Source organism: Musa acuminata, chromosome BXJ3-1 (genome assembly GCF_036884655.1).
Source record: "Musa acuminata AAA Group cultivar baxijiao chromosome BXJ3-1, Cavendish_Baxijiao_AAA, whole genome shotgun sequence".
NCBI classification, from domain to species: domain Eukaryota; kingdom Viridiplantae; phylum Streptophyta; class Magnoliopsida; order Zingiberales; family Musaceae; genus Musa; species Musa acuminata.
In genome coordinates this window covers 32,666,789-32,687,345 of record NC_088349.1, presented here as the reverse complement: position 1 = coordinate 32,687,345, position 20,557 = coordinate 32,666,789, and positions in this window count along the sequence as shown.

The window sequence follows — 20,557 nt, the reverse complement described above, 5'->3', positions numbered from 1 at the left end:
ATGCTTGAGCTAGGTTCTCCAACCTCGCTCAACTCTATCATGCTCCCACTATCTTTGCCAAGAATATGTTCCTTCTCAAGGAACACTATTCTCTTGACTACAAGGTGTTGAATCTCAGATTTTGATGATATAATCAATTGGTGGGTTAATTGATCTAATCCATATTATTGAGTTAAGTGTGCAGGATTAACTACGATAACTAGAAAACATAAAGCAAGGATACCGGAGTCAAGTTCGATGGACGTTTAAGAGTCCGAAGAATCGTCGGAGATGCTGCCGGAACCAACCGAGAAGAAATCGGGAACCTGTCGGAATTTTCGGAAGTTCACCGAAGAGATTGTCGGAGGTTCACGGAGATCACCGAGAAGGCTCAGCTACTTGTTAAAGTCATCACAAGTTCGGGAGCTTGATGGGAGTCTGTCGGAAGAAAGTTCGTCGGAAAGCTCGCCGGAACAAGACTCGACGTTCGCGGTTGAAAACTTGCTTAGGATGTGTTTTGTTATGTAGTTCACTTGTAATTAGGATTAGGATTAAGAGATAATCCTATATCCTGGTTAGGGGCCAACTGGGCCCAAAGTCAGATTTGGTTTGGGCTAAAATTAAGCCAAACCAGTGAACCGGAGAGCCAGACGGTGGCACCGCCTAGCACCCAAGAGCTGGGCGGTGACACCTCCTGGGCTGGGCGGTTGCACTGTCCAGCACCCGAGCGCTGGGCGATGGCATCGCTTGGCTGGGCGGTGGCACCGCCAGCATCGAGAACCCAAAGAGAATTCAAATTTTGGAGCCTAAATTTTGGAGCCCAAATTTGAATCCTCTTGAGGCCTATAAATACCCCTGAAATCTCAGCTGAGATTACAACTTTTGAGAAGCATTTGATTGAGAGAAAAGTCTTAGAAAGTCTTAGCAAGTCTTGTTTTCAATTTGCTAGAGAGTTCTCCTCCTTCTTTCTTATTGAAAATTTGTAAGAGGTTGAACTGCTTGTAAAAGGTTGTAAGAGAGGTATTTACCCTTCCATTTCAAGAGATTTGCTAGTGGAAGGTGGGAGCTGCTAGTCATAAGTGCCCAGCAAGCCAATCACGTGAGTGATGGCACGTGTGACTTGATACAGAATCTTTTTGCTTATTATATTTTGGCGTATATCACTTTATAACTATTGCATAAATGCATATGTATTGTGATGTCCTTGGATTTGTGCAATGGGAATCGGATCGTGATGAGATCACGATAATGAGATCGATTCACCTTTAAACACATATCCTAAATAATCCCGGTCATAGGTTACTCGAGAGGGACATCGTGATAACCGGATAGACTGGTGTGCTGTATACCCGTCCATATGATGGATGCAGCTGGTCTCATAGCTGCTCGTGTAGGGACACTAGGGATACAGTACAGGTGCTCATTGGAGAATGAGTTCACTGATTGATCCGCTTACGGAATGCTGGATGGTTGATGATGCCTTATTGTCAGACAACGATTCCGTAGTCCTAGTGGTGTATCTGGTTCTTAGACTTGAGACACCAAGGATGTCCTGTATGAGTGCTCCACTCTTTGATACCAGACTTATAGGTTTGGCTGTTCCCAGATCTAGTACAGCTAGTCATTGGGAGTGGTAGTCGACCTTACGAGGGCTATTGAGTGTCGATAGAGGATCATCCACTCTCGGTATCATGAGAGGAATATCCCATGTGTTCTTGCTCAGACAAATCCCTGGCCAGGGTCATTCGGGTTGAGAGAGAAAGAGTTCTCCGGGAGAATCCGATTAGAGCGAGACTCGAGTAGAAACCGTATGGGTCTGACAGCACCATGCTCGATATACGGTCTCTGGGATATTAGATGGATGAGGGACTATAGGTACATGGTAACTGAGGACAGACAGGTCCAATGGATTGGATTCCCCTGTATCGTCTGGGGACTACGGCGTAGTGGCCTAGTACTTCCGTAGTCGATGAGTCGAGTGAATTATTACAGAGATAATAATTCACTTAGTTAGAAGGAGTTCTGACAGGTATGACTCACGGCCAGCTCGATATTGGGCCTAGAGGGTCACACACATATGGTAGGCATTGCGATGAGTAGAGGTTCGGATATGAGATATCCGACGGAGCCCTTGTCTTATTGGATGCAGATCCAATACCCACTAGGGAAAGGACCCATTAGGGTTTTGACACGGGATCTCTATAAATAGGAGGGATTCACAGCCTCATAGGCTAGAGTCTTTGCTTGCCCTTCCTATTCTCCTCTCCCTCTCCACCTCAGAGTAGGCCTGGAGTTTTGAGGAGCGTCGTCGCAACCCTGCTGTGTGGATCACCGCTAGAGAGGAGGACGCTTGACCTCCTTCACCCTCTCCTAAGGATCTGCAAGGAAACATGGATATACGATCTCCCTAGGTAACACAATCTCTATACGCAGTTTTGTGTTTTTGCGGATTTTGCGCACCAATCTTCGCACGACGATGAACATCTTTTTGGGAATCGGGGATTTTTGTTTTCTTGTTCTTCCGCTGCGCATATGATGTCGCCCCCCTATGATTTCCCAACAGTGGTATCAGAGCCAGGTTGTTCGTGCGAATGATTGGTTTTTGAACTGCGTGTGTTGTGTTTAGGAAGAATATTGACGTCAAAATCGTTGACGCAAAAGCAAGGAAGGGCAGCAACAGTTGCTGCCCTCGATCTGCATGCCTGCAGCCAGCCGCAGCCGCAGCCAGGCAGCACAGCGCCGGCGCATGCGCAAGCGCTGTGCCTGCAGCAGACGGCCGGCGGTCTGCTTGCAGCAGGCTTGCGGCCGGCGGGGCTGGGAGCCCGCTCGGTAGAAGTGCCTGCGGCCACTGAGCCCGCGGGCAGAGGCGCCGCGGGGCAGCAGTGCGGGCTGAGGCACCGCAGGGCAGCGGCGCCTGTGGCCGCTGCTCCCACGGGCAAAAACCCCGTAGGGGCGGCCGCCAGCGAGGCAGCACCACCTGCGGGCGCTGACTCGCGGGCAGAACCGCCCGCGGAGGCGGCGGCGCCCGAAGAGGGCGCCCACCCGCAGCGGCATCGCCGCCAGCGGGCGTGCCGCCTGCAGGCGAGGGCAGTGCCCTCGCCCCGCCGCACAGGCCGCCGCCGGCAGGGTGGCGGCGGCGGCAGCAGCGAAAAGGGGAAAGGGTATTAGGGTTTTCTGCGCAAAAGACAGTTTTGCCCCTCGGAATTTGAGAAATTCCAGTTTCTGTCTTTTATCCAAATTACGAAAATACCCTTAGGAATTGAGAAATTCCCTATATATCCCTGATTTCAGAAAATATTAATTAATTAAAAGGTTTAGTTGATTATTATTTTTATTATTATCTAGTAGTCCTACATGATGATGATTATTTATACATGTGATGTATGATGAGTGGACGGATGATCATGGACCGTGTGATGTGTGTACTTGTGATTATTATTATTGAGGTCTGCGAACCTCCATTATATTTCTCGTTTATTGTCGGGCCTGCGTGCCTATGATTAAGTTGTAATCACATGAGGAGGCGCAGCGGGAGCGTGGAAGCCATAGCGGGACCCACGAGACGGACGATCGTGATGCATGGAGATGCATCAAGATGTCGACGGAACCAACGAGGACGAGATGGACGATCACAAGGCATGGAGATGCACCGTTGCACACATAGATCTTGATGTGAGTGATTAGGCCTACTGGCTCGGGCCTAATCATATTAGGTTGTGGTCCATGATCATCTGGTGTGATTGCTTATACACATACTAGATATGTATATATATTTGCATGCGATGTAGATATATATTAAATATGTATATGTGTGACATGTCATATTAGGAGACCAAATCATAGAAACATCTCTCGATAATATTAAGTCGGTAAACGTGAGGCAATTAGATTGACCCATGTGGCCTTCCATCGTTATGAGTAGGAACCGAATCCCGGTGTAGGTTGAGTTGGTCGAGTCCCTCGAGACTCACCTATATCGCGATTCGCTATCTTGCTTACGACATAGAGATGTCACCGGTGACCTGAGGGCATGATATGCTTGGTCGAGTCCCTCGAGGGTATATCATCAAATCAGACTCATCTTGTAACGAAGGTGTTGACTTAACCGAGCATCATGGTTGGTCGAGTCCCTCGAGGCCATGGTGATTCGGAGGCCGAACAGGACGGGAATCACAAGGAGTTGTGATCGGCAAGAGTTGTCTACCTTTTAGGCTTAGTGTGATTGGTCGAGTCCCTCGAGGTTACACTAAGACGCTGATTGGATCCTGATCCCCACTAGAAGTCTGCCGGAGACTTCCGTTTCACGTGCTGAGGGTGTCGCGTGACTCGTTAGAAAAATAGTGGGAGCATATTAAGATAGAAGTCCATATCTTGATAGTTTATTTCTTGCAAAATCTGCATGTTATTCATTTTTGCTACATCTTTATTTTCAGAAAATGTCGCTTTCAAATCCCTTACGTGGCATACTTGATGTCAACCGCCTCACTGGTCCAAATTATACGGATTGGCTCCGTAACTTGAGAATTGTTCTCACAGCGGAGAAAATCGTGTACGTCCTTGATACAGTGATGCCTACGCCCGAAGAAGGGGCAAGCGAGGATGAGATCGCTCGCTACGTGAAGTACATTGATGACTCCACTCTTGCTCAGTGCTATATATTGGGCTCTATGACTCCAGAGTTACAGAGACAACATGAAAAGATGGATGCCAGATCCATTCTCCTACATGTCTATAAATTGTTTGAGGAACAGGGAAGGACTCAACGATATGAGATATCCAAGAGCCTTTTCCGCGCTAGGATAACTGAGGGGACACCGGTTCAGAACCATGTCCTAAAGATGATTGAGTGGATAGAGAAACTCACAGGTCTAGGAATGGTCCTAGAGGATAACTTGTGTGTGGACATTGTGCTTCAGTCCCTACCAGATTCCTTTTCACAGTTCATAATGAACTTTAATATGAACAAGCTTGAGGTGACTCTCCCAGAGCTCCTCAATATGTTGAGGGAGGCAGAGAGTACTATTAAGAAAGAGAAGCCAGTTCTCTACACTGGTGAGACCAGAAAGAAAAGGAAAGCAGAAAGGTCCCTTAAGAAGGGAAAGGGCAAGGGAAAACAAGGTAAAGCAAAGGTTGCTAAGAAAGACCCAACAAAGGACAAAGGCCAGTGCTTCCACTGTGGTAAAGATGGGCACTGGAAGAGAAACTGCAAAGAGTACCTTGCAGAAAGGGCAAAACAAAAGCTTGATGAAGCTTCAGGTACATTCATGATCAGTCTCCATTTGTCAGACTCTTATGATAACACATGGGTATTAGATACTGGTAGTGCTTATCATATATGCAATTCGTTGCAGGTTCTGGCAAGGCCTAGGAGACTAGAGAGAGGCGAGATGGACCTCAAGATGGGTAATGGAGCAAAAGTTGCTGTATTAGCTGTTGGCGAGGTCGCCCTACATCTGCCTAGTGGAGCTTTTATTGCATTAGATGCATGTTATTTTGTTCCTTCTATTATCAAAAACATTATCTCCATTTCATGTTTAACAGTTAGTGGATATAAATTTGTTTTTGAGAACAATGGTTGTTCGATATTATTAGATGATAAGATCATCACGAAAGGAACATTGCATAATGGTTTATTTATGTTAGACACCACTCCACATATCATGAATATAGATGTGTCCAAAAGGAAACGAGATGAGTTGAACAGTGCATACCTGTGGCATTGTAGGCTAGGTCACATCCATGAAAGAAGGATTCAAAAGTTGCTAAATGATGGATATCTAGATCCATTCGACTATGTGTCATATGCAACTTGTGAGCCTTGCATTCGTGGAAAACTGACCAACTCTCCATTTAGTGGAACTGGAGAGAGAGCCACTGAGTTGTTGGAACTCATACATAGTGATGTATGTGGACCCATGTCAACTCATGCCATTGGAGGTTACTCCTACTTCATTACATTTACTGATGATTTCTCAAGGTATGGATATGTGTACTTAATGAAGTACAAGTCCGAGGCCTTTGAGAAATTCAGAGAGTATAAGAATGAGGTGGAGAACCAGACTGGAAAGAGTATCAAAACTCTTCGATCAGATCGAGGAGGTGAGTACTTAAGTACAGAGTTTACTCACTTCCTCAAGGACCATGGGATATTATCCCAATGGACACCTCCTTATACACCTCAGCTCAATGGTGTCTCTGAAAGGAGAAATCGTACATTATTAGATATGGTACGGTCCATGATGAGTTTCGCTGACCTACCCATCTCATTCTGGGGATATGCCCTAGAAACCGCAGCTTACCTTCTGAACAGAGTTCCAACTAAGTCGGTGGTGTCTACACCATATGAGATATGGAAAGGGAAGAAGCCTGATCTTAAAGTAGTTAAGATTTGGGGCTGCTCTGCCCATGTTAAAAGACACAACCCCGATAAGTTAGAATCAAGGACAGGGCGATGTAAATTTGTGGGATACCCCAAGGAAACTTGTGGGTATTACTTCTATCATCTCGAGGACCAAAAGGTCTTTGTAGCTAAGAGAGCAGTGTTCCTTGAGAAGGAACACATTCTTGACGGAGACAGTGGGAGAATGATAGAATTGAGCGAGGTTGGAGAACCAAGCTCAAGCACCACTCTACAGCCCGAGTCTGTTCAGGTATCTAATACACAAGTTTCAACTTTACGCAGGTCTGATAGAGTATCCCATCCTCCTGAGAGATATGTGGGACATATTAGAGCAAAGGATGTAGAGGATATTGATCCTCAGACCTACGAGGAGGCTATTATGAGTATAGACTCCGGGAAGTGGAAAGAAGCCATGAATTCTAAGATGGATTCTATGTACTCCAATAAGGTTTGGAACCTAGTTGATGCACCCGAAGGTATTGTACCCATCGGTTGCAAGTGGATCTTTAAGAAAAAGATCGGAGTAGATGGAAAGGTAGAGACCTATAAAGCAAGGCTAGTGGCTAAGGGGTATCGTCAAAGGCAAGGTGTTGACTACGACGAAACTTTCTCACCCGTAGCAATGCTAAAATCCATCAGAATTCTATTGGCTATTGCAGCACACTATGATTATGAGATCTGGCAGATGGATGTGAAAACCGCATTCCTCAACGGGAACCTGGAGGAGGAGGTGTATATGATGCAACCTGAGGGATTCGTGTCCAAGAACTGCCCAGATAAGGTGTGTAGGTTGCTTAGATCCATTTATGGACTAAAGCAAGCTTCCCGAAGTTGGAACATAAGATTTGATGAGGCAATCAGATCTTATGACTTCGTTAAGAACGAAGATGAGCCTTGTGTATACAGAAAGGTAAGTGGGAGCGCTATTAGCTTTTTGGTGTTATATGTGGATGACATCCTCATCATTGGGAATGACATAGGAATGCTATCCACAATAAAGGCTTGGTTATCTAGACACTTCTCCATGAAGGACTTAGGAGAAGCATCTTATATCTTGGGGATTAGAATCTACAGAGATAGATCCAAAAGGATGCTTGGCTTGTCCCAGTCCAGGTACATAGAAACTATTGTCAAAAGGTTTGGCATGGAAAATTCCAAAAGAGGTCTCATACCGATGAGACATGGGATATCGCTTTCTACGAGTATGTCCCCAAAGACTCCAGAAGAAAGGGCGAACATGGATATGATACCTTATGCCTCAGCAATAGGGTCTATCATGTATGCCATGCTATGTACTAGGCCTGATATAGCGCATGCTCTGAGTGTCACGAGCAGGTATCAGGCGGATCCAGGCTTGGAGCACTGGAAAGCAGTAAAGTGTATCCTTAAGTACTTGAGAAGGACTAAGGATCTTTTACTAGTATATGGAGGTAATAGCCTTAAGGTTGAAGGCTACACTGACTCAAGTTTTCAGTCTGATGTCGATGATAGCAAGTCGAATTCAGGGTATGTGTACACCTTGAATGGAGGAGCAGTGTGCTGGAAGAGTTCCAAGCAAGATACCACTGCTGACTCGACCACAGAGGCGGAGTACATTGCTGCATCAGATGCAGCAAAGGAGGGAGTCTGGTTGAAGAAGTTCATCACAGATTTGGGAGTCGTGCCGGATAGTGAGGAGCCGATTTCCCTATATTGCGACAACAACGGGGCAATTGCTCAAGCGAAGGAACCTAGGTCTCATCAGAAATCTAAGAATGTTCTGAGGAAGTTCCACCTTATCAGAGAGATCGTGACCCGAGGAGATGTAGCAGTGGAAAGAGTTCCATCCGAAGATAACATTGCAGATCCACTAACAAAGCCATTGTCTCAGATTGTCTTTGAGCGTCACAGGGGTCTGATGGGGATCAGACACATAGGTGATTGGCTTTAGGTCAAGTGGGAGATTGCTAGTCATAAGTGCCCAGCAAGCCAATCACGTGAGTGATGGCACGTGTGACTTGATACAGAATCTTTTTGCTTATTATATTTTGGCGTATATCACTTTATAACTATTGCATAAATGCATATGTATTGTGATGTCCTTGGATTTGTGCAATGGGAATCGGATCGTGATGAGATCACGATAATGAGATCGATTCACCTTTAAACACATATCCTAAATAATCCCGGTCATAGGTTACTCGAGAGGGACATCGTGATAACCGGATAGACTGGTGTGCTGTATACCCGTCCATATGATGGATGCAGCTGGTCTCATAGCTGCTCGTGTAGGGACACTAGGGATACAGTACAGGTGCTCATTGGAGAATGAGTTCACTGATTGATCCGCTTACGGAATGCTGGATGATTGATGATGCCTTATTGTCAGACAACGATTCCGTAGTCCTAGTGGTGTATCTGGTTCTTAGACTTGAGACACCAAGGATGTCCTGTATGAGTGCTCCACTCTTTGATACCAGACTTATAGGTTTGGCTGTTCCCAGATCTAGTACAGCTGGTCATTGGGAGTGGTAGTCGACCTTACGAGGGCTATTGAGTGTCGATAGAGGATCATCCACTCTCGGTATCATGAGAAGAATATCCCATGTGTTCTTGCTCAGACAAATCCCTGGCCAGGGTCATTCGGGTTGAGAGAGAAAGAGTTCTCCGGGAGAATCCGATTAGAGCGAGACTCGAGTAGAAACCGTATGGGTCTGACAGCACCATGCTCGATATACGGTCTCTGGGATATTAGATGGATGAGGGACTATAGGTACATGGTAACTGAGGACAGACAGGTCCAATGGATTGGATTCCCCTGTATCGTCTGGGGACTACGGCGTAGTGGCCTAGTACTTCCGTAGTCGATGAGTCGAGTGAATTATTACAGAGATAATAATTCACTTAGTTAGAAGGAGTTCTGAGAGGTATGACTCACGGCCAGCTCGATATTGGGCCTAGAGGGTCACACACATATGGTAGGCATTGCGATGAGTAGAGGTTCGGATATGAGATATCCGACGGAGCCCTTGTCTTATTGGATGCAGATCCAATACCCACTAGGGAAAGGACCCATTAGGGTTTTGACACGGGATCTCTATAAATAGGAGGGATTCACAGCCTCATAGGCTAGAGTCTTTGCTTGCCCTTCCTATTCTCCTCTCCCTCTCCACCTCAGAGTAGGCCTGGAGTTTTGAGGAGCGTCGTCGCAACCCTGCTGTGTGGATCACCGCTAGAGAGGAGGACGCTTGACCTCCTTCACCCTCTCCTAAGGATCTGCAAGGAAACAGGGATATACGATCTCCCTAGGTAACACAATCTCTATACGCAGTTTTGTGTTTTTGCGGATTTTGCGCACTAATCTTCGCACGACGATGAACATCTTTTTGGGAATCGGGGATTTTTGTTTTCTTGTTCTTCCGCTGCGCATATGATGTCGCCCCCCTATGATTTCCCAACAGGAGCCTCATCGAAGAGGGGCCTCGCAAGTGGATGTAGGTCATTTGACCGAACCACTCTAAAATCGGCGTAATCTCTGGTTTGCATTTCATTATTGCTATTTACATTACTGCAAACCTTCTTACATGCTTTAGTTCCTTATTACCTTTGCTGCGCAACTTTAAGAATACGCTTTCAAGTTAAGCTTTTCAAGTTCCGTTCTTATCGTACGAAAGATTTTTCTAAAACCGAAGTTTGAATCCGCTGCACTAATTCACCCCCCCCTCTTAGTGCCGCTCCGATCCTAACAAGTGGTATCAGAGCGAGGTTATCTCTCATATTTGGTTTAATACCTAAGAGAGATGGCTTACTCTGGCATGCAAGAGGGCCATTCTATTGCACGATCACCTTTGTTTAATGGGTCGGATTACACATATTGGAAGACTCGCATGAGGATCTTCCTCATTTCTATGGACTTTGAGCTTTGGTCTATTGTCGAGAATGGATTTCAAAAATCTTCTCTTCCGATGAGCGAATGGAATGAATCGGAGAAGAAGGTTTTTGCTTTAAATGCAAAGGCTATGAATGCCTTGTTTTGTGCACTAGACAAAAACAAATTTAATCGTGTTTCAATTTGTGATTCAGCTTTTGATATTTTGAGAACTCTTGAGGTCACTCATGAAGGCACTAGCCGAGTGAAAGAGTCTAAAATCAACATCCTTGTGCACTCTTACGAACTTTTCCGAATGAAACCAAGTGAGTCCATCGGAGACATGTACACCCGGTTTACGGATGTCATCAATGGACTCAAAGCTCTTGGTAAAGATTTTACTAACTTTGAACTAGTAACTAAAATCTTAAGATCCCTCCCTAAAAGTTGGGATCCAAAAGTTACGGTCATTCAAGAGGCCAAATACCTTAAAGCATTCCCTCTTGAAGAACTCATTGGGTCTCTAATGACCTACGAAATGACATGTCAAGCTCATGACGAGCTCGAGAACCCCCTTCCAAAGAACAGGAAGGATATGGCACTCAAATCACAAGAAGACCACTTGAAAGGAACATCAAGTGATGAGGACAGTGACAATGACATTGCACTTTTGACTCAAAAATTTAAAAAATATTTAAGAAAGAACAAATTTAAAAATAATATAAAAAATAAATTTGAACAAAAGAAGGACTAAGTGATTTGCTATGAATGCAAAAAATCGGGACACTACAAGAACGATTGTCCTCAAGCCAAAAAGAGAATATCAAAGAAGAAAGCGCTCAAGGCAATGTGGGATGATTCAAGCGCGTCCGAAGAAGAGGAGTCCAACACCGAGCAAGTTGCTCATTACGCGCTAATGGCTTTAGGAGAAGTGGTATGTGATTTATTTAATGAAGATTTATCTTTTGAAGAACTCTCTATTGCTTTTCATGAATTATTTGATGAATGTAGAACTATTAGCAAGAAGTTAAGTATCTTAAAGAAAGAGCATGCTTTGCTACAAGATAAGTTTGATAATCTTCAAACTCCTCCATGCTCTAAGTGTGAACATTTAGAAGCAATAAAAAATGAAAATTTACTTCTTAAAGAAACCTTAAACAAGTTTAAGGTTGGTAGCAAAGGATTAGATATGATCCTTGCACACAAGGGTCACATCGCAAATAGAAATGGAATTGGATTTGTAAAAGGATTACATCAAAATCCTACCACTTTCATAAAAGGACTTACATTACATGTTTCCTCTTATATGAAATGCAACTTCTGTTGCAAATCCGGACATATTGCCTACAAATGTCCATTTAGGAAAATGAGTTCACAAAAATTAATATGGGTTCCTAAAGGAACTATAAAAGATTTTCAATATAAATTTCATGATATAGATGTAAGGCATGCTTTCAATATGATCAATCAATCTTGTGATATTTTCAAAGATTTTGCAAGGCATATAAGACATTCATATCACACAAGTTTTTGTAATTCATATAAGTCATGCTATCATTATGGTGTAAGTCATCACTTAGTCATCACTTCTCCCCCTTTGTCATCAACAAAAAGAGATAAGCCAGCTAATTGATGATTATAGAAAAAAGGTTTAGCATTTAATAGTAAACAAAGTTCATCATTCAAATTTGCCAGAAATAGTTTATCCAAAAGAAATCATCATTTATGCAGATCAAAACAGTAGTTATCTAAAAGGAAGGATCAGTTATCGTTCAATCGATGTCAAACTTTGAACTTGTTGTTAAAAGCAACCAGAACAGAATAAAAAGATACATCAATTTAATCCTTAGGAGGTAATCCACAGTGCTGATACATGAAATCTATTTTTTCATTCATTTGTCGTAGTGTCTTCAAAATTTCAACTTGTTGATTTTGAATTTGTTCTTGCTGTGATTTGATCTGAGATAGTTCCGCCATAATGAGATCTTCAGAGGAGGAAACAGGAGCTGAAGGTGCTATGCCAAAGGGACTAGGAGGAGGAGATTCATTCCCCATAAGAATTGGTGTTTCGGGGTGTTCTATTAGTGGAGGAATTGGATCCGTCCTTCTAGGCTGCCTAACCCATATGCCATTGCTAAAAGTGCACCTAAGTCTTTTCAGTAGGTTTTTATTTATTATGTTATATCGATCATTTTGAATAGATTCTTCATCGGGTGGGATGCAAATGTCATAGGCATGAAGAAATCTAGTGATTAACCTCCCATATGGCAACATAGTATCTTTAGCCATAATATCCTGCATGTGTTGCTGAATTGAGTACCCAAAACAATTATGCTGACCGGTCATAATCCAATACATGGTACTTATCTCTATTTGACTTATTTCATCAAGATGAAATTGTTTGGGGAATATGATGCTTGTGATAATGTGATGAAGAATTTTAGAGTTGAAAGGCAATAAGTGTTCACAGCTCTTGGGTAGGAAGTCAAGGTTTGGATTTGCAAAAATTGTTTCTACGGCTTTGGTATAGGTTGCTCCTATTGTGTTGACGTCCCATTTACCTTTAAAATAGCATCTCCTATCTTTTTCAGTTATGCCAATTAGCTCACAAATGGTGCTGGCAAATATTCTAATGGGTGTTCCTAGAAGGTAAGTGCTTAGGCTATCGTTGTCCTCATATAGGTTGGCATAGAACAATCTAACTAATCGCGGATAGATTGGTTCATCTATTTGTAGTAGAGGTAGAGCTTCTAGGTGTGCAAACCACCTAATGGGTTCTAAGTCCTCTAGTTCATCTAGATCAACGTATTTTCCCTTATGGATACATCGTGTTTTAAATTTTGGAAAGCTAAGGGCTACCTCTTTTGATCTAAAAAGATCATGGTCAAATGAATCTCCTTCAATCCTTTTTCTTTTTGATCTCTTCGGAGCCATTATCTAGACAAGATGATGATGAAATTGTGAAAAATAAGCAAGGGAAAGAGAAAAGAAAAGAGGGAATGAGATACCAAAAAGAGGGATTTCAAGTGTTACCTTATGGAGATTATGTTGAGAGATGGAAAGCTTGGACCACCAAGAATCCTTCTCCAATGCTTCTAAGAGTTAGAATAAGGGTTAGAGGGAATGGGAGAGGGTTTTGAGAGCTTTTTCTTTGGGTTGGGGGCGGTGTCACCGCCGGCCCTAACCCCTCGGGTTAATAAGGGTCGCTCGGTCGGTGCCACCATAATGACTAAGTGATGACTTACACCATAATGATAGCATGACTTATATGAATTACAAAAACTTGTGTGATATGAATGTCTTATATGCCTTGCAAAATCCTTGAAAATATCACAAGATTGATTGATCATATTGAAAGCATGCCTTACATCTATATCATGAAATTTATATTGAAAATCTTTATCTTCTGTCGTAGTAAAATTTGTCCCTTTTCATTTAACTTATGATTTTCATCGAAGTTTCGTACTTACTATTGTTTAATGAGGATCACGATAAGCTCTACGGTTAGAACTTATCGGGTTATGTTTGAATCCAATGGGATAGAATTCAAGTGTTTTTTATCTTCTCATAATATGGCATATAGATAGGGGGAGTTATGTTTAACTCCGTCATCAATTGATTGTCATCATCAAAAAGGGGGAGATTGTTGAATCTTAGATTTTGATGATATAATCAATTGGTGGGTTAATTGATCTAATCCATATTATTGAGTTAAGTGTGCAGGATTAACTACAATAACCAGAAAACATAAAGCAAGGATACCGGAGTCAAGTTTGATGGACGTTTAAGAGTCCGAAGAATCGTCGGAGATGCTACCGGAACCAACCGAGAAGAAATCGGAAACCTGTCGGAATTTTTGGAAGTTCACCGAAGAGATTGTCGGAGGTTCACGAAGATCACCGAGAAGGCTCGGCTACTCGTTAAAGTCATCACAAGTTTGGGAGCTTGATGGGAGTCCGTCGGAAGAAAGTTCGTCGGAAAGCTCGCCGGAACAAGACTCGACGTTCGCGGTTGAAAACTTGCTTAGGATGTGTTTTGTTATGTAGTTCACTTATAATTAGGATTAGGATTAAGAGATAATCCTATATCCTGGTTAGGGGTCAACTGGGCCCAAAGTCAGATTTGGTTTGGGCTAAAATTAAGCCAAACCAGTGAACCGGAGAGCCAAGCGGTGGCACCGCCTGGCTGGGCGGTGGCACCACCCAGCACCCGAGAGCTGGGCGGTGACACCTCCTGGGCTGGGCGGTTGCACCGTCCAGCACCCGAGCGCTGGGCGGTGGCACCGCTTGGCTGGGCGGTGGCACCGCCAACATCGGGAACCCAAAGAGAATTCAAATTTTGGAGCCCAAATTTGAATCCTCTTGAGGCCTATAAATACCCCTAAAATCTCAGCTGAGATTACAACTTTTGAGAAGCATTTGATTGAGAGAAAAGTCTTAGAAAGTCTTAGCAAGTCTTGTTTTCAATTTGCTAGAGAGTTCTCCTCCTTCTTTCTTTTTGAAAATTTGTAAGAGGTTGAACTGCTTGTAAAAGGTTGTAAGAGGGGTATTTACCCTTCCATTTCAAGAGATTTGCTAGTGGAAGGTGGGAGCCTCATCGAAGAGGGCCCTCACAAGTGGATGTAGGTCATTTGACTGAACCACTCTAAAATCGGCGTAATCTCTGGTTTGCATTTCATTATTGCTATTTACATTACTGCAAACCTTCTTACATGCTTTAGTTCCTTATTACCTTTGCTGCGCAACTTTTAGAATACGCTTTCAAGTTAAGCTTTTCAAGTTCCGTTCTTATCGTACGAAAGATTTTTCTAAAACCAAAGTTTTAATCCGCTGCACTAATTCACCCCCTCCTTTTAGTGCCGCTCCGATCCTAACACAAGGACCTTTTGGTCCTCAAGATGATAGAAATAATACCCATAAGTTTCCTTGGGGTATCCCACGAACGTGCACCGCTCCATCCTCGATTCCAACTTATCAAGATTGTGTCTTTTAATGTGGGCATAGCAGCCCCAAATCTTAACAACCTTAAGATCGAGCTTCTTTCCTTTCCATATCTCGTATAGTGTAGATACTACCAATTTAGTTGTAACTCTATTTAGAAGGTAAGCTACAATCTCTAGGGCATATCCCTAGAATGAGATGGGTAGGTCAGCGAAACTTATCATAAACCGCATCATGTCTAACAGTATATGATTCCTCCTTTTAGATACACCATTAGGCTGAGGTGTATAAGGAGGTGTCCATTAGGATAGAATCTCATGGTCCTTGAGGAATTGGGTAAACTCTAAACTCAAGTACTCACCTCCTCAATCTAATCGAAAAGTCTTGATACTCTTTCCAGTTTGGTTCTCCACTTCATTCTTAAACTCTCTGAATTTCTCAAAGGCCTTGGACTTATACTTCATTAAATACACATGTCCATACCTTAAGAAATCATTAGTAAAGGTAATAAAGTAGGAGTAACCACTAATGGCATGAGTTGACATGGGTCCACATACATCACTATGTATGAGTTCCAACAACTTAGTAGCTCTCTCTCCAATTCCACTAAATGGAGAGTTGGTCAGTTTTTCATGAAGGCAAGGCTCGCAAGTTGCATATGACTCAGTTAAATGGATCTAAATATTCATCCTTTAGCAACTTTTGAATCCTTCCCTCATAGATGTGACCTAGCCTACAATGTCACAGGTATGCACCGTTCACCTCATCTCGTCTCCTCTTAGACACACTTATATTCAAGATATGTGGAGTAGTATCTAGCATAAACAAACTATTATGTAATATTTCTCTCACAATCTCCTCGGCTTTGCCAGAATCTACAACAAATTATAGATATAATAAGCAATACCGTTATCCAATACCAATGTACTATCATAAAAATCTAACAACTGGAGATTGATTATGAACGTACCAGAAGCTTCTCTAAGCTTCTGTTCACCCTCTCTACAAGGTACTCTTTGCAGTTTCTTTTCCTGTGCCTATCTTTGCCATAGTGGAAGCACTGGCTTTTGTCCTTTGTCGGGTTTTTCTTAGCAACCTTTGCTTTACCTGGTCTACCCCTGCCCTTGCCATTGCCCTTTTTAAGGGACTTTTCTGCTTTTCTTTTTTTTCTGGTCTCACAAGTATAGAGAACCAGCTTCTCTTTCTTGATAGTGATCTCTGCCTCCCTCAACATATTGAGGAGTTTAGGGAGAGTCATCTCAAGCTTGTTCATATTAAAATTCATTATGAACTATGAAAGAGGAATGTGGTAGGGACCAAAGCATAAGATCCACACACAAGTTATCCTCTAGGACCATTCCTAGACTTATGAGTTTCTCTATCCACTTAATCATCTTTAAGACATGGTTTTGAACCAGTATCCCCTTAGTCATCCTAGCACGGAAGAGGCTCTTGGATATCTCATATCGTTGAGTCCTTCCCTATTCCTCAAACAGTTTGTGAATATATAGGAGAATGAATCTGGCATCCATCTTTCCATGTTGTCTCTATAACTCAAGAGTCATGGATTCCAACATGTAACACTAAGCAAGAGTAGAGTCATCTATGTACTTCACATAGTGAGTGATCTCATCCTTTCTTGCCCCTTTCTCGAGCGTATGCATCACTGTATCTAGGATGTACACGATTTTCTCTGTCGTGAGAATAATTCTCAAGTTGCGGAGCCAATCCGTATAATTTGGATTAGTGAGGCGGTTGACATCAAGTATGTCACATAAGGGATTTGAAAGGTACATTTTCTGAAAATAAAGATGCAGCAGAAATAAGTAACATGTAGATTTTACAAAAATAAACAATCAAGATATGGACTTCTATCTTAATATACTCCCACTATTTTACTAGTGAGTCACGCGACACCCTTAGCACGTAAAATGAAAGCTCCGACAGACTTCTAGTGGGGATCAAGATCCAATCAACGTCTTAGTGTAACATCGAGGGACTCGACCAATCACACTAATCCCAAAAGGTAGGCAACTTTTGTCGATCATAACTCCTTGTGATTCTCATCCTGTTCGGCCTCCGAACCACCATAGTCTCAAGGGACTCGACCAATCATGATGTTCAGTTAAGTCAACACCATCATTACAAGATGAGTCTGATTTGATGATATACCCTCAAGGGACTCGACCAGTGGCATTGTTAGGATTAAGAGCGGTACTAGGGGGGGGGGGTGAATTAGTGCGGCAAAAAAATTCTTAGATTATGAAAAATATTCGTTTCGATTCAATCCATTTCAGAAGGATATTGAACTTAAAAGCTTTCGTAAAATTGTACGGAGAAGGTTAAGAAAGTTTGTAGTAATGTAAATTGCACAAATAGAAAAGCAAACCAGAATTTAGAGTGGTTCGGTCGTTGTGACCTACATCCACTTCCGATTCCTCCTCCGTCGAGGTCACCGGCAGCCACTAATGGTCTTCCTTCAATAGGCGAAGACTAACCACCTCTTTACAGCACTTTCTCCTTTTCATGGACTTAGGAGATAACCCTTACAGTTCTCACACCTCTCTTGAATGATCTCAATACTTAGAAAGGGAGGAGGACTTTAGCACTTTTATAACACTTTAAGACTCCAAAAATTCAAGATTATGCCAACACTATTGAACCCTTTTTCGCTTTTGTGTCAACGATTTTGACATCAAAATCTTCTCCAAAACACAACACACGCAGTTAAAAACTAATCTTTCGCATAAACAACCTGGCTTTGATACCACTATTAGGAAATCTAGGGTGCGACATCACATGCGCAATGGAAGAACATTAAAAACAAATTCCCAATTCCCAAAGTTGTATTCGTCATTGTGCAAAGATTGGTGCGCAAAAATCATGAAACTTAAAACTGCGTATAAGATAAATTATGTTACCTAGGAAGATCGTATATCCCTGAATCCTTGCATATCTCTAGGAGAGAGTGAAGGAGGCCAAGCACCCTCCTTCTAGCAATGATCTATATAGTATGGCTGCAATGACGCTCCTCAAAATTTTAGACTTGCTATCTGAGGTGGAGAGGAGGAAAATAGGAGAGGCAACCAAAAAGCTCTGGCCTATGAACCATTAGTTTCCTCCTATTTATAGAGGTTCCCTATAAACTTAACCCTAATGGATCCTGCCTTATTGAGTATTGGATCTCCACCCAACTATCCAGCATCTTAGATTAATATATCTCTATCCAATAATCTCTAATAGGCTCTTATTGGATCTCATCCGTAGGATTCAATAATTCAGGGCCTCATTGGATATCCATTAAGATAGGGGCTACGGCGAATATCTCATATTAGTCTACTCATCGCAATTCCTACCATATATGTGTTACCCTTTAGGCCCAATATCGAGTTGGCCGTGAGTCATATCTATCAAAATTCCTAGCTTAGTGAATTATTATCTCCATAATAATTAACTCGACTCATCGACTACGGATGTACTAGGCCACTACGTCGTAGTCCCCAGATGATACAAAGGAATCTAATCCATTGGACCTGTCTATCCTCAGTTACCATGTACATAGTCCCTCATCCATCTAATATCCCAGAGACCATATACTAGGCATGGTGTCATCAGACTCATACGGATTCTAATTGAGTCTTGCTCAAATTGGATTCTCCTAGAAAACTCTTTCTCTCTCAAACCGAATGACCCTAGCTAAAATTTATCTGAGTAAGAATACATGGGATATTCCTCTCATGACACCAAGAGTGGATGATCCTCTATCAATACTCAATAGTTCTCGTAAGGTTGGTTACCACTCCCAAAGACAAATTGTGCTAGATCTGGAACTTCCAGACCTATAAGTCTGGCATCAAAAAATCGAGTATTCATATAGGACATCCTTGGTATCTCATCAAAAAATCGAGTATTCATATAGGACATCCTTGGTATCTCAAATCTAATGACCATATACACCATTAAGATTATGAAATCGCTATCTGACAATAAGACATCATCAACCATCCAGCATTCTATAAGTAGATCAATTAGTGAACTCATTCTCTAATTAGCACCTATAATGTATCCCTAGCGTCCCCACATGAGCAGCTATGAGACCAGCTGCATCTATCATATCGATGGGTATACAGTACACCAGTCTGCCCGGTTATCTCAATATCCCTCTCGAGTAATCTATGACCGGGATTATTTAGGGTCTGTGTTTAAAGGTGAATCGGTCTCATTATTGTGATCTCATCATGATCCGATTCTCATTGCATATATATATATATATATATATATATATATATATATATATATATATATATATATATATATATATATATATATATATATATATATATATATATATATATATATATATATATATATATATATATATATATATATATATATATATATATATATATATATATATATATATATATATATATATATATATATATATATATATATATATATATATATATATATATATATATATATATATATATATATATATATATATATATATATGTATATGTTAAAATATAATAAGCAAAAAAATTGTGTGTCAAGTTATACGTGTCATCACTCACGTTATTAGCTTACAGGGCACTTATGACTAGGCAGTTGTACTGCCCAATGTTAGTCTGCAAGCGATAGTACTGTCCAATAATGGCAGTGGTATCGTCAGTACACCGAAAATCTGGGATAAGACACTTTTTTGCTTCAATTTTGAACTCATTGGAGCTTATAAATACCCCTCTTTTCTGCATTAAAGAGTAACATATGTGTGAAAAAAACCTTGAACTGTTGGGGTGTGAAAGTGTTATAAAAGTACTAAGTGTCCTCCTCCTCTCTCTTTAGCTTTGTAATCATTCAAGAAGAGGTGTGAGGCTTGTAAGGGTTATCTCCTAAACCCGTGAAAAAAAGAAAGCATTATAAGAATGTAATTGGTCTTCACCTATTGAAGGAAGACTATTAGTAGATGTTGGTGACCTCAACAGAGGAGGAATCGGAAGTGGACGTAGATCACAATGACCAAACCACTATAAATCTAGTATGTTATTTCCTTACTGCTTACTTTTATTACTTAGTTGCTCACTTCACTTTACATTTACTTTAAGTCATTACTTTCATTACTTTCCGATACGGGCTTTGTCGAAACAATTTTATCGAACAAGATTTTTCAAATCGACGTAATTTTACGTAAGTACTAATTCACCCCCCCATCTTAGTGTCGTATTGATCTTAACAACTACAACAGAAGCCCACTATGGTGGACGACCAAGACCCGCTATGGGAGAATAAGACTCGCTACGGTGGAAGTCACTATGGAAGAGCCATAAAACCGGCTACGGTGGAAGCCACTATAACATAAGCCTGATAGGCAAACAAGGTGCCATGTGC